The sequence below is a fragment of the Anser cygnoides genome, chromosome Z, assembly GCF_040182565.1.
Source record: "Anser cygnoides isolate HZ-2024a breed goose chromosome Z, Taihu_goose_T2T_genome, whole genome shotgun sequence".
In the NCBI taxonomy this organism is placed as follows: Eukaryota; Metazoa; Chordata; class Aves; order Anseriformes; family Anatidae; genus Anser; species Anser cygnoides.
In genome coordinates, this window is record NC_089912.1 from 58,032,157 (window position 1) to 58,048,727 (window position 16,571).

Below are 16,571 nucleotides of genomic sequence, written 5' to 3' on the forward strand. Positions count from 1 at the left end.
CCCGGGGCACGAGCCCGCAAGGGCTGCGGTGTGACAAGGGTATGTGCAGGGGGGAGTGGGGGGGAGACTTTGGGGTGGGCTGAGCAGCTCTGAGCCCAGTCTCTCACCTTCTCTGCCTTTTCTCCCCTGCCCCCATCAGTGCTGCTGTTGTGTCAGGTAGTGGCACTGTTGAGTACATTAACCCAGGGCTGAGCATTGCAGCCACACCGAGTGTGAGCGTGTGTGTGTGTGTGCGTGTGCTTGATCATTACCATTTATTCCGCCCCCCACCCCCCCCAACCTACCCCCGGCAATGCTGCAGGACTCCGGGAGCGACAGAAACCGGGGAAAGAGAGGGCCGGAGCCAGCAGCCCCCAGATCTGCTTAAACAAATCACCGCCCCTCGCTGGGAGGGAGAGAGAGGGAGGGAGGGAGGGAGGGAGGGAGGGAGCGGGGAACCCAGACCCAAAGACAAAATACAAGACAGAGAAAGGGAAAAAATAAAATAAAAAAATCATCGGGGAGCAAAAAGCGGGCCCCAAAAACACCCCCTTGCCGAGCCGAGAGGGGGATCGGGTGTGCGAGCACCGACCACTTGGCCGTTAAAGATCCGGGGTGTTGGGGGGGGGGTCCCCCCGCCCCCCCTTTGCCCTCCCCCGGTCCGGCGCGGGGCGGTGCGGGGCGGTGCGGGGCGGCGCGCCGGGGGGAGCGGGCGGCCGCAGCCCCGCAGCCCGCCGGAGCTCCTCCGGCACCAGCACCCGGGCCCGCTCCGGAGAAGAGAGCAGGAATAAAGGGAACAGCTTCCTCGCCGCCAAAAAAAAAAAAAAAAAAAAGGAAAAGAAAAAAAGAAAAAAAAAGCCTTTTTCTCGTTTTTTTTTTCCTCCTTTTTTTTTTTTTTTTTTTTTTTTCAACTCCTCGCCGGGAAAAAAAAGCAAAAGCGAAAACGCTTCCCCTCCCCGCGCCCCCCTGCAAAAGGCCCCCAAACAGCCGGCAACAACAAACAGGCAGAAAAAAAAAAAAAGGGCCACCACTCAAAAAAAAAAAAAAAAGGAAAAGAAAAGGAAAAGCGAGAGAGCCAGAGAGCCAGAGACAAGCTCCATCGATTTCAAACCCAGGATTTTATCCAGTGCATTGATTTTTTATTTTTATTTTTGCTCTCCCCCTTTTTTTTTTGCCTCCTTCCCCCCCTCCTCCTTTCTTTCACCCCCCCCTCCTCCTTCTCCTCCTTCCCACCCCCCTTTTCCTTTCCATTTTATTTTGGATCCTGCTAAAATTAGCCGGGACTGCTCTCTGGGTGTTGCGTGTTAATTTGATTTACTCCGGGATTCCGGCTTCCAAGACGCCATTTTCCCCCCTTTCTCGCTCTCCCTCGCTCTATTTATCTATCTATCATTTATCTAGCGAGCTCTCCAGCCGGCTGTCTGTCCGTCCATCTCCCTCTCCCCGGGTGCCTTCCCTCCTCCCCCCGCCCTCCTCCCTCTGCGCTCTGCGTGTGCTGCGCGGCCGTGCGCTCCCCTAATCTGACAGATGAACACCGCCATGGGTTTGCCGCAACACAAGCAAAAGCACCTTTGGGGGCTGTGGCGAGGGCTCGAAACCGGGATCTAAAAGAGAAGAGACAAGAAGGGGGGAAAGCCGAGGGAGGAGGAGGAGGAGGAGGAAGAAAGAAGAAGAAGAGGAAGCTGCTAAGAAGCCCCCGCTGCCGTTTTTTGGGGGGATATGGGTTAGTAAAAAAAAAAAAAAAAAAAAAAAAAAAAAAAAGCGACAAAAACCGGGAGGCATCGAGGAAAGGTCTGTTTTGCTGATCCGGATTGCGGGAGGGTCTCACCCCCTCGCTTCTTACCCCCCCTCTCCTTTACCCCCCCTGCCTTTTTCCCCTCTGCATGCAAAAGTTAATGCCGTCTCCCTTTTTTTTTCGTGTTGTGACTTTGCAATGGCGCGGAAAGGGCTTTATTTATGGGGGGACTGGGGGGGCTTTCTCTGCCCTGCGATGCATGCGAGCCTTCTCTCCCCGACCCCTTCCCTCCCCATGCTTTGTGGCTGCCGGGGGGGTGCATGGGCGCGTTTTGGGGGGCTGGGGGGGGGGGGGTGTTACGAGCGTGCTGCTGGGAAGGGGTTGCAATTTTTTTAGGAGTTGGATAATGTGTCCCCCACCTTTTGCCCCCCCCCACCCCCCCCAAATTTGCTAGCCTGTATGTGTTCCCCCAGCGGGGCCGCGGGGAGGTGGCAGCTCGGCGTGGGGAAAGCAGGGGAGGAGAGCCCCCCCCTCCCCCGGCTTCGTAAATTGCAGGTTAAGTGGAGCTAGAGAGCAACCCTGTAACCTTTTCGGGATCCGTGCGTGTGAGTGTGAGTGTGAGTGTGAGCGGGTGGGCGTGAGGGTGGGCGTGCACCCCCCCCGTGCTCGGCGCTGCCCGCTGAGGGGGCGCCGCTGCCCCTCTGACATTGGGAAGGACGCAGCGGGAGCGGGCACGGGGGAGGCTTGGGGGGAGCTGGGGGTGTGTGGGGGGTTTAGAGGTGTGGGACCCCCCCCTCCCGACCCTCCCTGCTCGGTGCCGGAGCGAGGCGCGTTAATTGGGGGTAATTAGTCCCTGCGCGCTGCCACGGGGCCCCCGGTGGCCCCCAGTGAGCTGGGGGGGGGGAACGAGGGGGAGGAGCTGGGGGGGGGAGTGAGTGTGAGTGTAAGAGTGTGTGTGAGTGTATGTGTGAATGTATGTGTGTGTGTATGCACGTATGTGTGCGAGTGTATACGAGTGTGTGTGTGCATATGGGTATGTGTGTGTGTGAGTGTGTCTGAGAGTGTGTGTGGCTGTGTGTGACTGCGAGTGTGCAAACTGTGTGTGTGTGAGTGTGCAAACGTGAATATGTGTGTGTGAGTGTGTGTGGCAGTATGTGAATACATGTGTGTGTGCAAGTGTGTGTGTGCAAATGTGTGTGCGCAAGTGTGAGAGTGTGTCAATGCGTGTGTGTGCATGAGTGTGTGTTTCTGTGTATGTGTGTGTGAGTGTGTGTAAGTGTGCATACATGTGGGTGTGTGAGAGTATGTCTGTGTGTATGTTTGTGCATGTGTGGGGGTGTGTGTGCCAAGGGGGCACAACCCAGGCTGCAGCTGAGGGTAGCTGTTGTCAGCCCCAGCCCTGGTGCAAGGCTCCCTGCCCAGCCCTGGGCACACACACACGCACTCTGACACTCTTTCACACACATGCATGCACACTCACACGTACATGCATACACAGACAGACACAGACACGCATGCATACACACACTCACGCATACACTCATGTACACACACTTATACATGCACACGCTCACATGCACACACTCAGAAATATGCACTCATACTTGCGCATACATACACTCAGCACACACATACATGGTTGCTCACACACACTCGTATACACACACTCACACCCACTTGCACACATGCACACACCCACATGCACAATCACATGCACACACACGCACTCACGTGCACACTCACTCTCACACACAGACACCCTCACACCTACCCTCACACGCAGGCACTCACACACACACATATGCACACCCACATGCACACACACACTATCACACGCTCACACATACCCTTCCCCTCACATACACACACTCTCACACACACTCACACACCCTCACAGACACCCACACTTACACACTCACTCACACCCCATCCTACACTCCCCCCATGCCACGGGCAGGGGGAGATCAGGTCCCTGAGGCGAGGCAGTGGCCACCTCCCACCCTGTTCCGTGTGTGGTGAGTGAGTGAGTGTGCCAGTGTGGGATTCAGCGAGTGTGTGTGAGTGTCCGTGTGTCTGTGCAGCACCCCGGCACCGTCCGCCCCGCTGTGCTCAGCGCAGCCTGCCGCTGCCTGCGCGTATCCCTGCCCCTACAAAGGCCGCTGAGAGAAGGATTTCCGATTTGTTTCCGCTTCCAATAAACGCCGCTGATAATCGTGGGCCCAACGCTTGATGCTCCAAGGGCACCTCGCAGCCAGCAGCGGCCCTGGGGCTGGGGTCAGACAGGGTCCCCCGGCCCCTCTGGGTCCCCGGGGGGGGGGTGACACCACAATGGGGTGCCCCCACCCCGGGCTGAGGTGTTGGGGGGCCTGTGGGGGCTCCGCCTGAAATGTCTGTCAGGTGTGTGAGGCACTGAGCTGCCAGCCCTCCGCTGCCAGGGAGCGTATCGCGACCCCTTGGCGGCGACAGCGACAGCAGCCCTCTGTGGGGACAGGGCTTTTGGGGCCACAGCCCCGAGCGGCTGCTGCCCCCAACCCGCCTGCCCCAGGCCGGGACGATCAGAGAGCATTGCCCCAAACCTGCAGAAGCAAAGGGGGGAAATCATCTCAGGCTGCAAACCTACACGCCAGCCTTCTGCATGAAGGGAGACACCCATGATTTTTTTTTTTTTTTAAATTCTTTTTTGGCCATTTGCTTTTTAGCCAAAAGGAGAAAAACCCTCCAAACAATGTAGTTGTGCTTTAGCCTCTGCTCTTAGCTCGGAAGGGTTATGTAAAAGGGGGGGGGGGGTGGTGGGGGAAGCAGAAACACACAGTGAATGGAGACTTCTCTTCCATCTCTTATTGGCTTTGGCTTTTTTTTTTTTCTTTTTTTTTTTTTTTTAACTTCTCAGACTGAAAGTTTTAATTGAAACCAGAAATCTATTGAGAAGTAACTGAGCCAAGAAAACCTCTGTTTTCTCTGCAACTAGGGATGGGGAATAAATAATTTTTTGCTGATGTTATTTCAAGTTGTTTGAGCTCTTTGGTTCCTGCCAAAAAGCCCAGCATAGATTATTAACACATTATCATTTTAGGAGGATGCACTCTCTGAAATGCAATAAAATGGTGTGTTAGGTTTGTGCAGAGCCATAAACTATGCTAGTTGTTGGCAAACAAAAGAAACAGTGGCCATGATTTATTATTAATAATAATCATAACTGAGCTATTTAGCTTGACTTGATACTTGCTGGGTTTCTCTACTGAGGTTTCTCAGTATCATTTCCAATAATGTACTTTGATTAAGTTGGGAACTGTTCTTCTTTAATAACTGCTAGGGCCACATGCTTAATTAACTCAAGAAGTTAAATGCTTGAAAAAGTCTGACCATCATTTTTTGGCTTCAGATGCTGCTTAATCTCCTCTTCTAGTCTGTTTTGAACCCATCCTTTGAGCTCCTTTCCCCAGCACACATGTCTCTTAGGTGTAAGTGCCAGCTTACCAACAGGACTCTTGTTTTCCATTACAAGATTTGGCTAATCCCAGTTTCAGTGACTTTTTTTGCCCTCTCAGTAGGGCTCAATTGCTCACACATAATCTTTCCCTTCTGTTTTCTTTCCCCTTTGGACAACACCCTCCAGGACTGAAAAACTCTTGCCTTGTGCTTGGAGACTTGCAATTACACAGCAATTTTGACTCTTGACCCAACTAGTAGCAAGAAAGGCTATTGTCTAATGAACCACGTAAAAACAGTTCTGGGATCCAACAGATTGCTGTGCTGGAAATGAAAGCTCTCCCAGTGAATTGATGACTGATTTGTTTAACCATATGCCCAGGCGTCCTTCTTGCTGTCCCTTAACTACCCATCTCTGGAGTATCTGTGATCTGCGGGTCTGCAACAATGTTGAAAAGCAGCATTAGTACCTGCCAAAATGTGCTCCATGATGCACAGCCTGCAGCAGGGCCAATTCAATAGGATTTAAGCCGTGTTCAGAAAGTTCAGCCTGTTATTTTTGCCTACAGTAACATGTGAGGATGCTGGGTTTTAAGCATTTAAGTGCTGCAATTAAACAGCGTTTGACAAGGGGAGAAGTGCCGCAAGGTTGTGCACGGAGAAGTAATGGGTGGTCAGATGAGACCCACCGCAAAACCTAGCCTAAGCCGACTTGTTGCTGGGAAATCCAGGTGATTTTAGGGCATCAGCGATCCAAGGTTTAGAGCTAGTCCAAAGCCTAGCAAGAAAGGCAGGAGTCTGTGGGAGAACTTCATCAGAGAACGTTCCCAATGTTTTGCTGCAGGGCTTGTGGTTTCTACTGGGACTGGTTTTGCTGCTATTATAGGTTCTGCTTTTGTTACTTTCTCTCCTTCCAACTTGAAGAAACAAACAAAAAAAAAAGTTTCCTTTCTTATTATTGTTGAGGAAATAAAATGACTCATCCTTTTAGGAAATTGTCATCTTGATTAAAGATGGGCTTTAAAACCCCTCAACTCCAGGTTTTAGCCTGGGGGGACTGTCAGATCTGAAAATGATTTCCAAACTTTCAAGGTTGGGATTGCTTTGCCTTCTTATAGGAAATCACATTGAAAGTGTGAGTTGTTAGCACAATTGCTTTTGAGATGCTCTCAAACCCTTAGAGATGGCTTCTTTTTCCTTCTCCCATGTAAAAGCTTCACTTGGTGTGGCTTCAGACCTGCTCAGCTATCAGGTGTTGTGAACAAGCACAGCTCCCCAACAGCTGCCTGGATTTGGTGGTCTTGTTTAACTGGTAGGGAGAGCAAGGCTTGGGGGATTCACGGTTGGGGCTGAAAAAGGAAGGCTACATCATTCCTTAAACTGAATAAAAGCAGTCAGAAAATTTGACGTCTCGTCCTTCAGAGCTGGAGAAATGTGTGAAGGAAGTAGGGGGTGGCGATTTCTGTTTATCAGCTCTTGAGAGTGAGCAGAGTTCAGGGCTATTTTTCCCTTTTGGAGATGGATTTACTTTGCAGCACAGATTGTCCAAACACAATGATGAGCTTTTACTGTAAGCTGTGGGGCAGCTGAATACGAAAAGCAATCTTCTGACATTATTTCATTTAGGCTTTTGTTGTCTTTTATGAAATTGAACATTTCAAAGAGTTCTCGGATTAGTCAACTCTCTACAAAAAGCCAAATTAAAACACTGGACCTCAGATACCACAGAGATGGAAAGGACTTGATCCAGGCTTGGTTTTGATCTTTCTGTCTCTCATTTTCTTCCCAAAGTTCCCAGCTGGGGAACTTTGCAAGGCCCCAGACCTCTGTATCTCCATGATCTTTGACCAGTTGCCTGTCCTCTGAACCTGTGTGCTGTTGTCGGTGTGTGACAATGACCCTGTTGACTTGAGATATGAAGGGGAAAGTGATGGGGCTGAAGCACAGGTGGCAGAACAGGAAGACACCAGAGAAGTACTCAGTCACTGGTGCTGCTCACAGACCAGGTACTCTTGTTTAAGAGTGGTGACAGTGGTGGGGCTCTTATACATGTGCATCCAGAACAGGAGTCTTGTGAGGAAACAAGGGATTGTGCAAGTAGTGAGGATGAGCCTGAGTTGTCTTCTCCATGCAGGGCTCATGAGTCTGATGTACTTTTTTTGAAAGTGAGCTCATGTGTGGAAAAGCCATGCAGGAGGTGACCAATTTCTGTACAAACCTGAGGTCAAAAAATGGTGGGGAGGCCCTGACCTGCCCCAGTGAATACAGGAGCACAGGGTGGGCCAGTGCTCTGCTCTGCATCCTCTGATACTGGGATGGAAATGCCTGTTAGAGATGGGTGCTGGGGTTGAGGCTGAACGCTGTGGCTGGGGAGACCCTTAGTCAGCCTCTCCCTTTCTCCGAAGTAGTGGGATGCTGCTCCCGTTGATGTGCAGTCCTGGGTGGTTAAGGACCATATAAATGTGGCAGTGGATGAGAACAGTTTCCTCTCCTCTAGTACAGTATCTCCTGTAATAGTGCTTGGGAAGGCTGTTCAGAAGAATGTGTGGTAGGCAGGCATGGGGTAACCCAGGACTCACTTGAATACCTCAAAATTAGAGATGGGTTAAAGATCGGAAGCCTGAGGTTTTATGTTACTTTGAAATTTTTGTTAGCCTTAACCTTTAAAACTGAGAGATACATATGTATACAATGAATCATTCTGTTCCTGTCCCACTATTTTAGCAGATGGGGAAGTTGGTTTTAAGATGGAAGGGAGAAAATGATGATACTTAAACCAGAGGTCAAACTGCAAGGCGTTACAGGCATGTCTTTTCTCCGTATGAATCCACATATCCTGAGTATCCTACTGATGTGATTTTTAAGACTTGGACACTGGCCTAACTTCCCTGTGTGTTTCCAGACCCAGCGTGTTCTGGAGGGATGCTGTTATCCATACCCACCTCTCCTCAAGTCTTGCTAAATTTTTGGCTTTTGAGAATGCAGTGGGGTTTCCACTGAAACTCCTCTGAAATTCTATTACTTTGCTAGACAAGGAAATCCTTCCTGTAGTATTTTTTTTTTCCTCTAAAACCTTAATATGGAGCTCTATAGTGTGGATTCAATAGAATTTTGTACAGGGAAATAATTCTCTGCTAAATTCTTCAGTTCTTTTTCAGAAGGGATCAGAGACGTGGAGCTTAACTAGGGGAGTTTAGTAAGTGTTTGATCGGGATTGTATACATGCAAAGTATTGTAACAGGCATCTGGGCAAAGTGTTATACATGCCCATTATTCCTAAGGTTGCAAAACAGTTTAAAATATTAACCCATATATTCACATCCTTGTAACTTTCATAAACCTTCACCTAATGGGCTGCAAAATGTCAAGCTTTTTCTTTGCTTGATGGCAATTTTCTTCCTGAAAGGTTGAATAAATTCCCTCCAGCTGTCAGTTGTTCCATTTTTTTTTCTTTTTTTCCAATTTATTCAGAAAAAGTGAGAGTGGGGGAAGAAGGGGAAACACTTTTCTCTTTTAAATTATTCTAACCATACGCTTTTAAACAGGGCAACATTCTAACCTGCTGGACTTCGAGCTGATAAATGGATATAAACATAGGGCTTGTCAAAGGCCCATCTTCTTTTAGCATGTGAGGGTAACAAAAAAAATGAAGGTCATGGCTTCTAAAGCTATGACAATTTAAAAGTGTCATTGTGGACATCCTAAAGTCAACCAAGATCTTTTAGTCTGTTGGCTTTAACAGCGAGGCACCTTCCTTCCAAATCCTGCTGAGTAAGTGCCATAAATGTCACTTGCTATGGGTGCTGACTTACATTAGATCCCAGTTTTGTGTCATTGAGGTAGTCACAGAAACACTGATCCTGCTCCTCCATCCTTTTATCAGAGTTGAAGTCACATCTGCTCTTAAAACATGCTAATTTTCACGCTTGGCTTTCAGGCCAGAATATGTTGTTAAGGCCTCGCTCAGACATTCCAGGGCCTAAAGAAAAACCTCTAACAAAAGAGAATGTAATATTACAATAACAATTAGCTGCAGTATAGCCTGAGGTGGGGACTAGGACCCTATGTAAACATGCATCTGTCTCCAGGCACCCTCTGCCTCTGCAGAATGCAGTGGTAGGGACCTTCAGGCCCTGAGAGTCCTAAGCGAAGGACTTGGACTGGGAGCATGGGGACCTGTAGGTCATTCGTGGGCACCTAGGTCTGAGCTGACCCCCAAATTCTGCCCCCATCCTGACCCTTAATATTCTCCTGAAGTCTGCGGGGTTACAAGGGAGTAACGACCCAAAGTCCTGGCCCTGCTCAGATGGGGATTCGAAAGCTCCCTGCCTGTTTGCCTCCTCGGACGGAGCTGGACCGAGATGTGTACAATGCCTTTCCCCGGACGTGTGCAATGCCTCTCGAAGAGCACAATGAAGTAGCTCAGCTGGAGAGGCCTTTGGGGTGTGCAGGTACTCAGCAGGCTCTTATCTCCCCTCTGACTCAACTTGTCCCAGCACTTCTGTAACTGTTTCCTCTTCAGCCTCAACAGAGGCTACTCCTTTCCTCTGCCCACAACAGCTGCCGACTGTCTTGCCTTTATTCCTGTCCTCGGGTCTTCCACTGGCACGCTCCCATCTAATGTTTACACCTCTTGACTCCTCTGTCTGGGCACTGTGGGCTGCCCTTTGCCTTGTGCACATCCAGCCATGTCCACCTGTGTCCTGCTCTGCGTTTGCTTCCTGCAGTCCACAAGGCTCTAAGGGACTTTCTTGTTTCCCTGGCCCAGACATCCTCTCCTCCCTCAAAGCCAAAGGACTGACATGTTCTGCAAGGAAAGGAAGCAGTCTCAGTGCCCTCCTCTAAATACCCCAAATTATTGGTCTTCCTCTTGCATGCCCTTTATGTGCTCTGTTTTCCCACAGTCCCCTCTTGATGCTGGGGATTCTTGGTACATTTTACAGTACCAAGCAAGATACTGCGGCTTACTTATCACAGAAACCCACAGTGCAAGCTTCCATGGACAAAATCCAACCTTCCTTATTCCTCGCCTCATCAGAAGCATGCAGAATTGGGTAACATGGGATGTGTTGTTTGTACATCCTCTAGACTGGGCACAGGATAGATCCTGGACCAAAGCCTTTTTGGTCCTCCTTGTGCCATCACTTACAGCTCTGAGGGATGGATGCTGAGCCAAGATCTGGTGCATCCCCTATCAGATGTGTTGTTTTATTTTATTTATTTCTTTGTTTTTCCTGAAGGGAGGGAAAGCTGGTGTATTTGGCACTTGTGCAAGCGAACATGAAATAATGGAGGAGGGGAAAAAACAGAAGAGGAAGGAATCCCATGGTAGTGGCAGTAAATAAAAACAAAGCTTTCGTTAATGATTTATATAGAGGAATCATTTTCAACACATTTCAGAGAGCAGAGGGAAATGTTTGATCAGAGGGAGAAAGAGAGATTACTGCCCTACCACGACGGTGTTAGAAGGAGGCTACTGTGTCTGATGGCAGCTTTCCAAGAGCAGAGGCAATCTAGGAAAGTTTGGTAACACAGATGATGGAATTGTAGAGGGCTTTGCTTTCTGTGGCTGGTCTCCGTGCCAATATCCTTTCCCTAAATACCCATAAAACTTTCCATTTGTAGCTTGGAGTGGCTTCCAGTACCTCCAGGATGGTGCACTTGGCAAGAGCTGGGTAGAATGGAGATAGCACTTGAAGTCCCCTTCTCATGCATGTTGCCTCTTTTTCCCAACAAGTTTTATGGCTCTTGTTACTGGAATAAGCTTTGTCCTCACAGCAGCACGCACTGCTGCACCCAGCAGAGTGCTCAGGATATTCTGCTGGTTAATATCGGGAGGTACCTTGGGATATACATCAAGCTGAGAGTGACGTTGCATAGTCTGGAGGCTCAGCAACCTGGCGCTGACCCCACGTAGGCAAATCTCCTGGCTTGGCTCTTGGTGTTACAATGAGCTGGAGCACAGCTGGCATCTCACTCTGCTTTTTTGTGTCCCGGAGGCCTAATCTGCACAAGGATGATGGGTAACAATGCAAGGGTGATGTTTTTTTTTTGTCATTTTTATGACGCTCTCTGACATCACTATCCCTTGATTCAGAGGTGTGAATCTGGTGAATGGAGCCCAGCTTTGCAGCAGCATTGGCCTCGGAGGGCACAAGTGGGATGAGGTTTGTCCTTCAGGGACCAGCAGTGAGCAGCAGGAGGTGTTTACAGGTCTGGTGGCCACACTCCCTTCCCTCACACCCAGATGTAGCTCTAGGTTGTGAGTGAGTGGATTTATAAAACCTTGGCACGGTTCTCAGGCAGGAGCTTGTAAAAGTCCTTGGGCAACATGATGGGCATCTCTCCTCCTACCGCAGATGGGTGCTTTGCTAGGCTGGCTGTTGCCACAGCTGTACCTTGGGCAGTATTGCTTTTATGGGCCTCGTGATTTATGGCTGTGTCAGTTGTTTAATCATTCAGTTGGCCCTCCCTTCAGTGTGGCACGATAGTTAGTTACTTACATAGAAAGGTGACTATCTGATCTAATTATGGACTCTCAAACCTAATTATGGAGTCAAATATGATTCCATAATCTACTCTTAATGTCTCTATGTTGAGAAGACAGATACACACATGTGTAATGTGCACACTTACATGCCTCCGTAATTATGGATATGCTTTGGGCTCTCATTTATTTCTGTCTCTTTATCTTGGGGAGGGATGCTCACAGCTTCATCTGGCTGTGAGAAATCTTCAGATTATCTTGTCTTTTCCCCTCCAGTGTGGCTTTTCCTGGCTCCCTTTGCTGGGTTTGGACACATTGAGACAGAGCCATCAGTCAGTTTCACTCGGTGTTGCTGGTGGAGGTGCAGAGGGCCGGTAGCACTTGGACTCAGGGCGATCCAAAGGAAACGAGTGAAGATTACATTTCTGCTTTTGTTCTGGTAGCTGTCATTAATCTTTGCACCTTATTTTCATGTGGATAGACCACACCTGAGCTAGCTTGCACCCTTTCAGAAGTAATCCTCACATAACCAAGGAGAAATCGGAGGCAGAAGTGGAAGGACTGGAGCACGAGCAGCGGGTGCCATGGAGAGCAGGGGAGGGCAGGGGACCTCATGGAGAGCAGCCACCTTTCTTCTGTGTAACCTCTGCTGCATCAGCTCACCCCATTAATGAACCACATGCCCTAGTTAGTTAGTTGGCTTTGTAGATAATCTGTGGATTACAGGCCTTCACATATGGTCATTCTGGACACAATTATCTGTACGAGTTGAGGATCTCGTACAGTAACTGGTGTATATCCACATACGTTTTATGCACATCTATATCCAGGTTTATCGTATAGATGGGAGTTTTAGCGGTGTATTTAAAATTGTTATACAGTAGTGAGTCCAATTTGCCCAATGTTGGAGATGAAGAGCAATAAAGACATCACAAAAACACAGAATGGCTGAGGTTGGAAGGACCTTTGGAGATGGTCCAATCTACTGTGCTGCTCAGTGCAGGGTCATCTAGGGCAGGATGCTCAGGGCTATGTTTGGTTGGGATTTGAACATCACCAGACTATCTACCATTTTTTAATAAGAGATTGTTATTATTATTTTGTTTCTTGAAGGGGAAGTCTTTCTACCTTGTTTCTATACAGACTGACATAAGTCAGGTGCAAGAGAGAGGGTGTTTTCTGTGGGATCTATAGTGTGGATGGAAAATAGCTGCCACAGTCATTTTTCCAGCTCCCTGCCAAAGCTGGGTTGCTCTTGCAGAGTATCAGGGGCACAGGAAGTAACTAAGGCTGAGGTTCAAAGATGAGATAAATCTAGCCCCAGGTCTCTGAGCAGCAGATTAAACATGCTGCTGTTGCATGATACTGATCCTGTATAAACTCATTTACCTGGTTCAAATCTGGTCAAAATAAAACAAAATAAAACAAAACAAAACAAAATAAAATAAAATAAAATAATGCAGTGGCTTAATTTTATCCCAGCACGCTTTGTACCAGATCAGGCTGTGTCACCTGCCTGCACCGTGCTGGCTTTATGACTCACAAGTTGTCCCCATCCTCTAGGTCTGCTTTTGAATTTGCACAAAGGAAGACTTAACCTCCATCTTGTGCACTCCGGTCCATTCAATAAAAGTGTGATCATGTTCCTGTGCCTGATATGCATCAAATTTGTGCTGCTGGGTAATCTGGCAGTGTGCAGACCCGGCACCATAAGCTGTGTGGTCACAGCACTGCGCTTGAAATTCCTAGATTTTTTTGCAAAGCAATAATGATGAAATAAGTTGGGGCTCTTTTTGTATTCCTAATGTGGGTTAGCTGAGTTCAGCACAGCTTGCTGCATGCCTGGCTGTTTTTTTTTTCTTTTTTTCTTTTTTTTTTTTTTTAAGTCTGCCATGATGGATTCTGAAGTTTCACTGACACTTCTCATAAAAGCAGGTTTCTGACCAAAACTTTCCCTTGGGTGTAATGTGGGTTGTCCGCTGGCCTCTGCCCCAGAGGCAGCTGCCTTTCAGCGGTGGCATATATAATAGAGGAAGCAACCCAGGAGTCTTTGGAGTGAAAGGTGATATGTCATAATTAAATATTGCTGTATAGTCTCCAGTGCTTTGTGGTGAATGGTTTTAAAAAGATGGCGCATAAAGAGGCTTCCAGGATTTCTGATATTTTGCAGGGATTAGGGATGTCGTAACTGTATTTTGCATGACAGAATGTGAGACCCAAAGGCAATGTGACACACGTGGGGCTCCACTTCACTTTTGGTATGATACTCTCAGGCTCGTGCCTCGGTTTCCCTTTGTTTGAAAGGAACCTGTTCAATAGATTTTTTTTTCTTTTTTAATTTTTTTCATTTTCTTCATAAGGCATTTTGGACTCTATAGCTAAAACAAAAGCAATCTCTGTAGCTACAGTCATGCCTGAGATTAGTGTACTCTTGGATCTGGGCAACATCTTCTAAAATTGCTCCGAGCTCTCTGCTGGTGCTCATGTGTTTGAGCAAATCAGACAGAGCAGCAGCAAAAAGGCTGGGCAGCTGAACCTGGCTTGCTTGTGTTTGCCTAAGCAGTGGTGCCTCTGCACCTCTGTTTGCTTGTTACAAACACGATTGTTACTGGGCACAGGGCAAAAGCTGTGCCATGTGTTATGCCCGCTTTCATTGCATGGAGAATCCCAAACAGGTGGATTTCTCCTCCTTCTACTTCCAGCCAGACAGTGGGCTCTCACTTTTGTTTTTATCCTTAGCAAATTTTCAGTTTAATCACTTAACAGCACTGATATCTGAATACTTACAAGTGCGAGCGGTTGCCTGAGGCAGGAGAAAGGAGCATATTTGGAGCCCTTAATGGCAGACATCTAATATGACCCTAAGGGAGGTCTTCTCCTTCAGGCCTTTGCCTCTAGGAGTGTGTTTGAGGTGCCCAGAGGTGCTGATAAGAGACATATGAGCAGCTAGGCTGAGCACACAGGCGTTTGATTATTTCTCAGTACTTATCAGAGGAAGCATGAATTTCTCCCTAATTAAGAGCTAGTGCCAACGTCTGTGAAATTTGTTGTCATTCACCTGTGAATTATCCTCCTCAAATTTAACTTGACTGCAGGAAGCCTGCTAGCAGTAACACTTTCCTCTGGGAGCTTAATTTGGCTGGGGAAGCACCTCTGCAGTTGCTTATTGAACAGGAATTGATGCTCATGAGCCTGGCAGGACAGTTTGGGTAGGCATTCAAAAGGCTCAGCAGCCCCCATCTCTTGGGTGTTTAAAATAAAGGTAGGAAGCTTGGAAAAAAATCAGCATCCTTGTCTGCGCTTTGCCAGCTAAGGCAGAAGAACTGCTGGAGGACAAGTGTTTATTGCCTTCCCCTTACAGGCCAGTGCAAAGCTGGGGAGATGCAGGACGCGAGGAAGAGGGAGAAGCCCAGGAGGCTGAAGCTGAACCAGAGCCTGAAGTTTCCCCAGTGACTTCAACAGGGGAGGTTTGGGGTCTTGATTTTCCTCAGTTCTGAAGCTTACACCCCTATATCTTTTAGAGAAGGCCCTAGCAAAGAGCTATTGCCACTGCAGTTGAAAACTCAGGGCTGAGCAGCTCCCGCAGAGCTGCCCCAAGCTGAGGAAAGGGGAGGTCAGGACTTCGCCCAGGAGGTTACTTGTTCAGGAGCCTGAAGTGAGGTTTCCTAATTAGTCAAAGCGCTTGTAGCCTGCCCAAACAAGAAAGACGAGTATAATGTCCCTGCACCCGAGTCATTTAACTATTAACCCTGGAGGAGAGTAAGGAGATACCTAAAACAATGACCCAGTTAATTCGGTGTAGCGTTTGAGCACCGGGGTTCTTTGTTGCTACCTGTGGGTCTGGTGATATCATCATCTGCTGGCTCTCAGCGTGACAGGAGGCCAATGTTTTAAAGCAGGATTTTAAAGCTGGTTTTCACATGAACCCATCTGATGCTGGTGTAACACAGTGGCTTTATTCAGCTGTTGCTGGTTTCTGCTCATCCCGAGGTGCTGAGACCCCTTAGGGCAGGCCTGGCTTTGGATGAGGCCTCCATAAAACACTGAGCTGGGAATGGTGTTTTGAGTTTTGGGCACAGAGTCAGGAACTTTATCCTGTCCCATTTGAAATAAGGTCCCAAGAGGGTTTGTTCATTACGCAATGGCCCGTGGTCCTTTCGCTGCACCCTCGGTGGCTGAGGGTGTGGTGGCCACATCCTGCTGAGGCAGATGCTCCCTGCGAGAGGCCTGCTCTTTTTCACCAGCATCGAGAGAGGTTAAAAGCCTGTGGGTGGAGGCCAGCACAGAGTGCCCATTGTACATGCGTGCATACCAGAGCAGTAACTCCCTGGAATGCTGCACCACTGAGCTTTTACCACCTTGTGTTTGTGTTGCAGCGCAAGAGTGTGTGTACATTGCGTCTCTCTCCAAGGAGATTAACAATGTGAACTGGCAGATAAATAGGACAGCCTTTTTTTTGATTGGACCGGTTGGAAGAGGAAGGTAACCCTGACTCCCATCACCTCCATAGGCACAAAGGAGAGGCAAGGTGCAAGGTCGGTCAATTAGGTGGAGCAGCTCCTTGCAACTGGGTGGCTTTAATGTACTAATTGCGTTAGTAATTAGTGAGTACCGCATGGTAAACACTTGGGTTCAGAACTATGTAAGGGCATTAACTGAGCCACCTTACAATAGGTCTGAATGAGGTAAGCGTTATCCTTGTTTCATTGGTGGTGAAAGGGAGAGCCTTGCTGGCCACAGGGTGAGTCAGGGCAGGCATGTGGGAGACTGTGGGTCTGTTAGTTCTTCAAGATCACCTTAAATGAGGCCAGAGTGACAGCAGCTCTGGGAAATGAGCCTCTTCCCTATTGCCAGAAGATGTGCATCTTAAGCATAAGTGTTTTCATGATGTTCTGCCAAGGTACGTCTACCATGAGCTACAAGAAGTACCTCTAAGGCCAG

General features: G+C 48.4%; 1 protein-coding gene across 7 annotated transcripts in view; it reads left to right on the forward strand.

The window, feature by feature from the left end:
* The first annotated feature begins 473 nt into the window (after positions 1–473).
* The window catches only part of SETBP1 (SET binding protein 1), a 257,073-nt gene continuing 240,975 nt past the window's right edge, over positions 474–16,571 (forward strand). The window contains exons 1-3 of one of the 7 annotated variants that reach the window (XM_066988772.1): positions 11,339–11,356; positions 14,992–15,097; positions 16,007–16,112. The gene's annotated coding sequence lies outside the window, so the exon portion shown is untranslated. Of the gene's footprint in view, positions 1,703–1,748; positions 1,771–4,617; positions 11,357–13,562; positions 14,840–14,991; positions 15,098–16,006; positions 16,113–16,571 lie in introns of those variants that run through there. The other 6 variants (XM_066988771.1, XM_066988777.1, XM_066988775.1 and 3 more) reach the window with 6 other exon arrangements.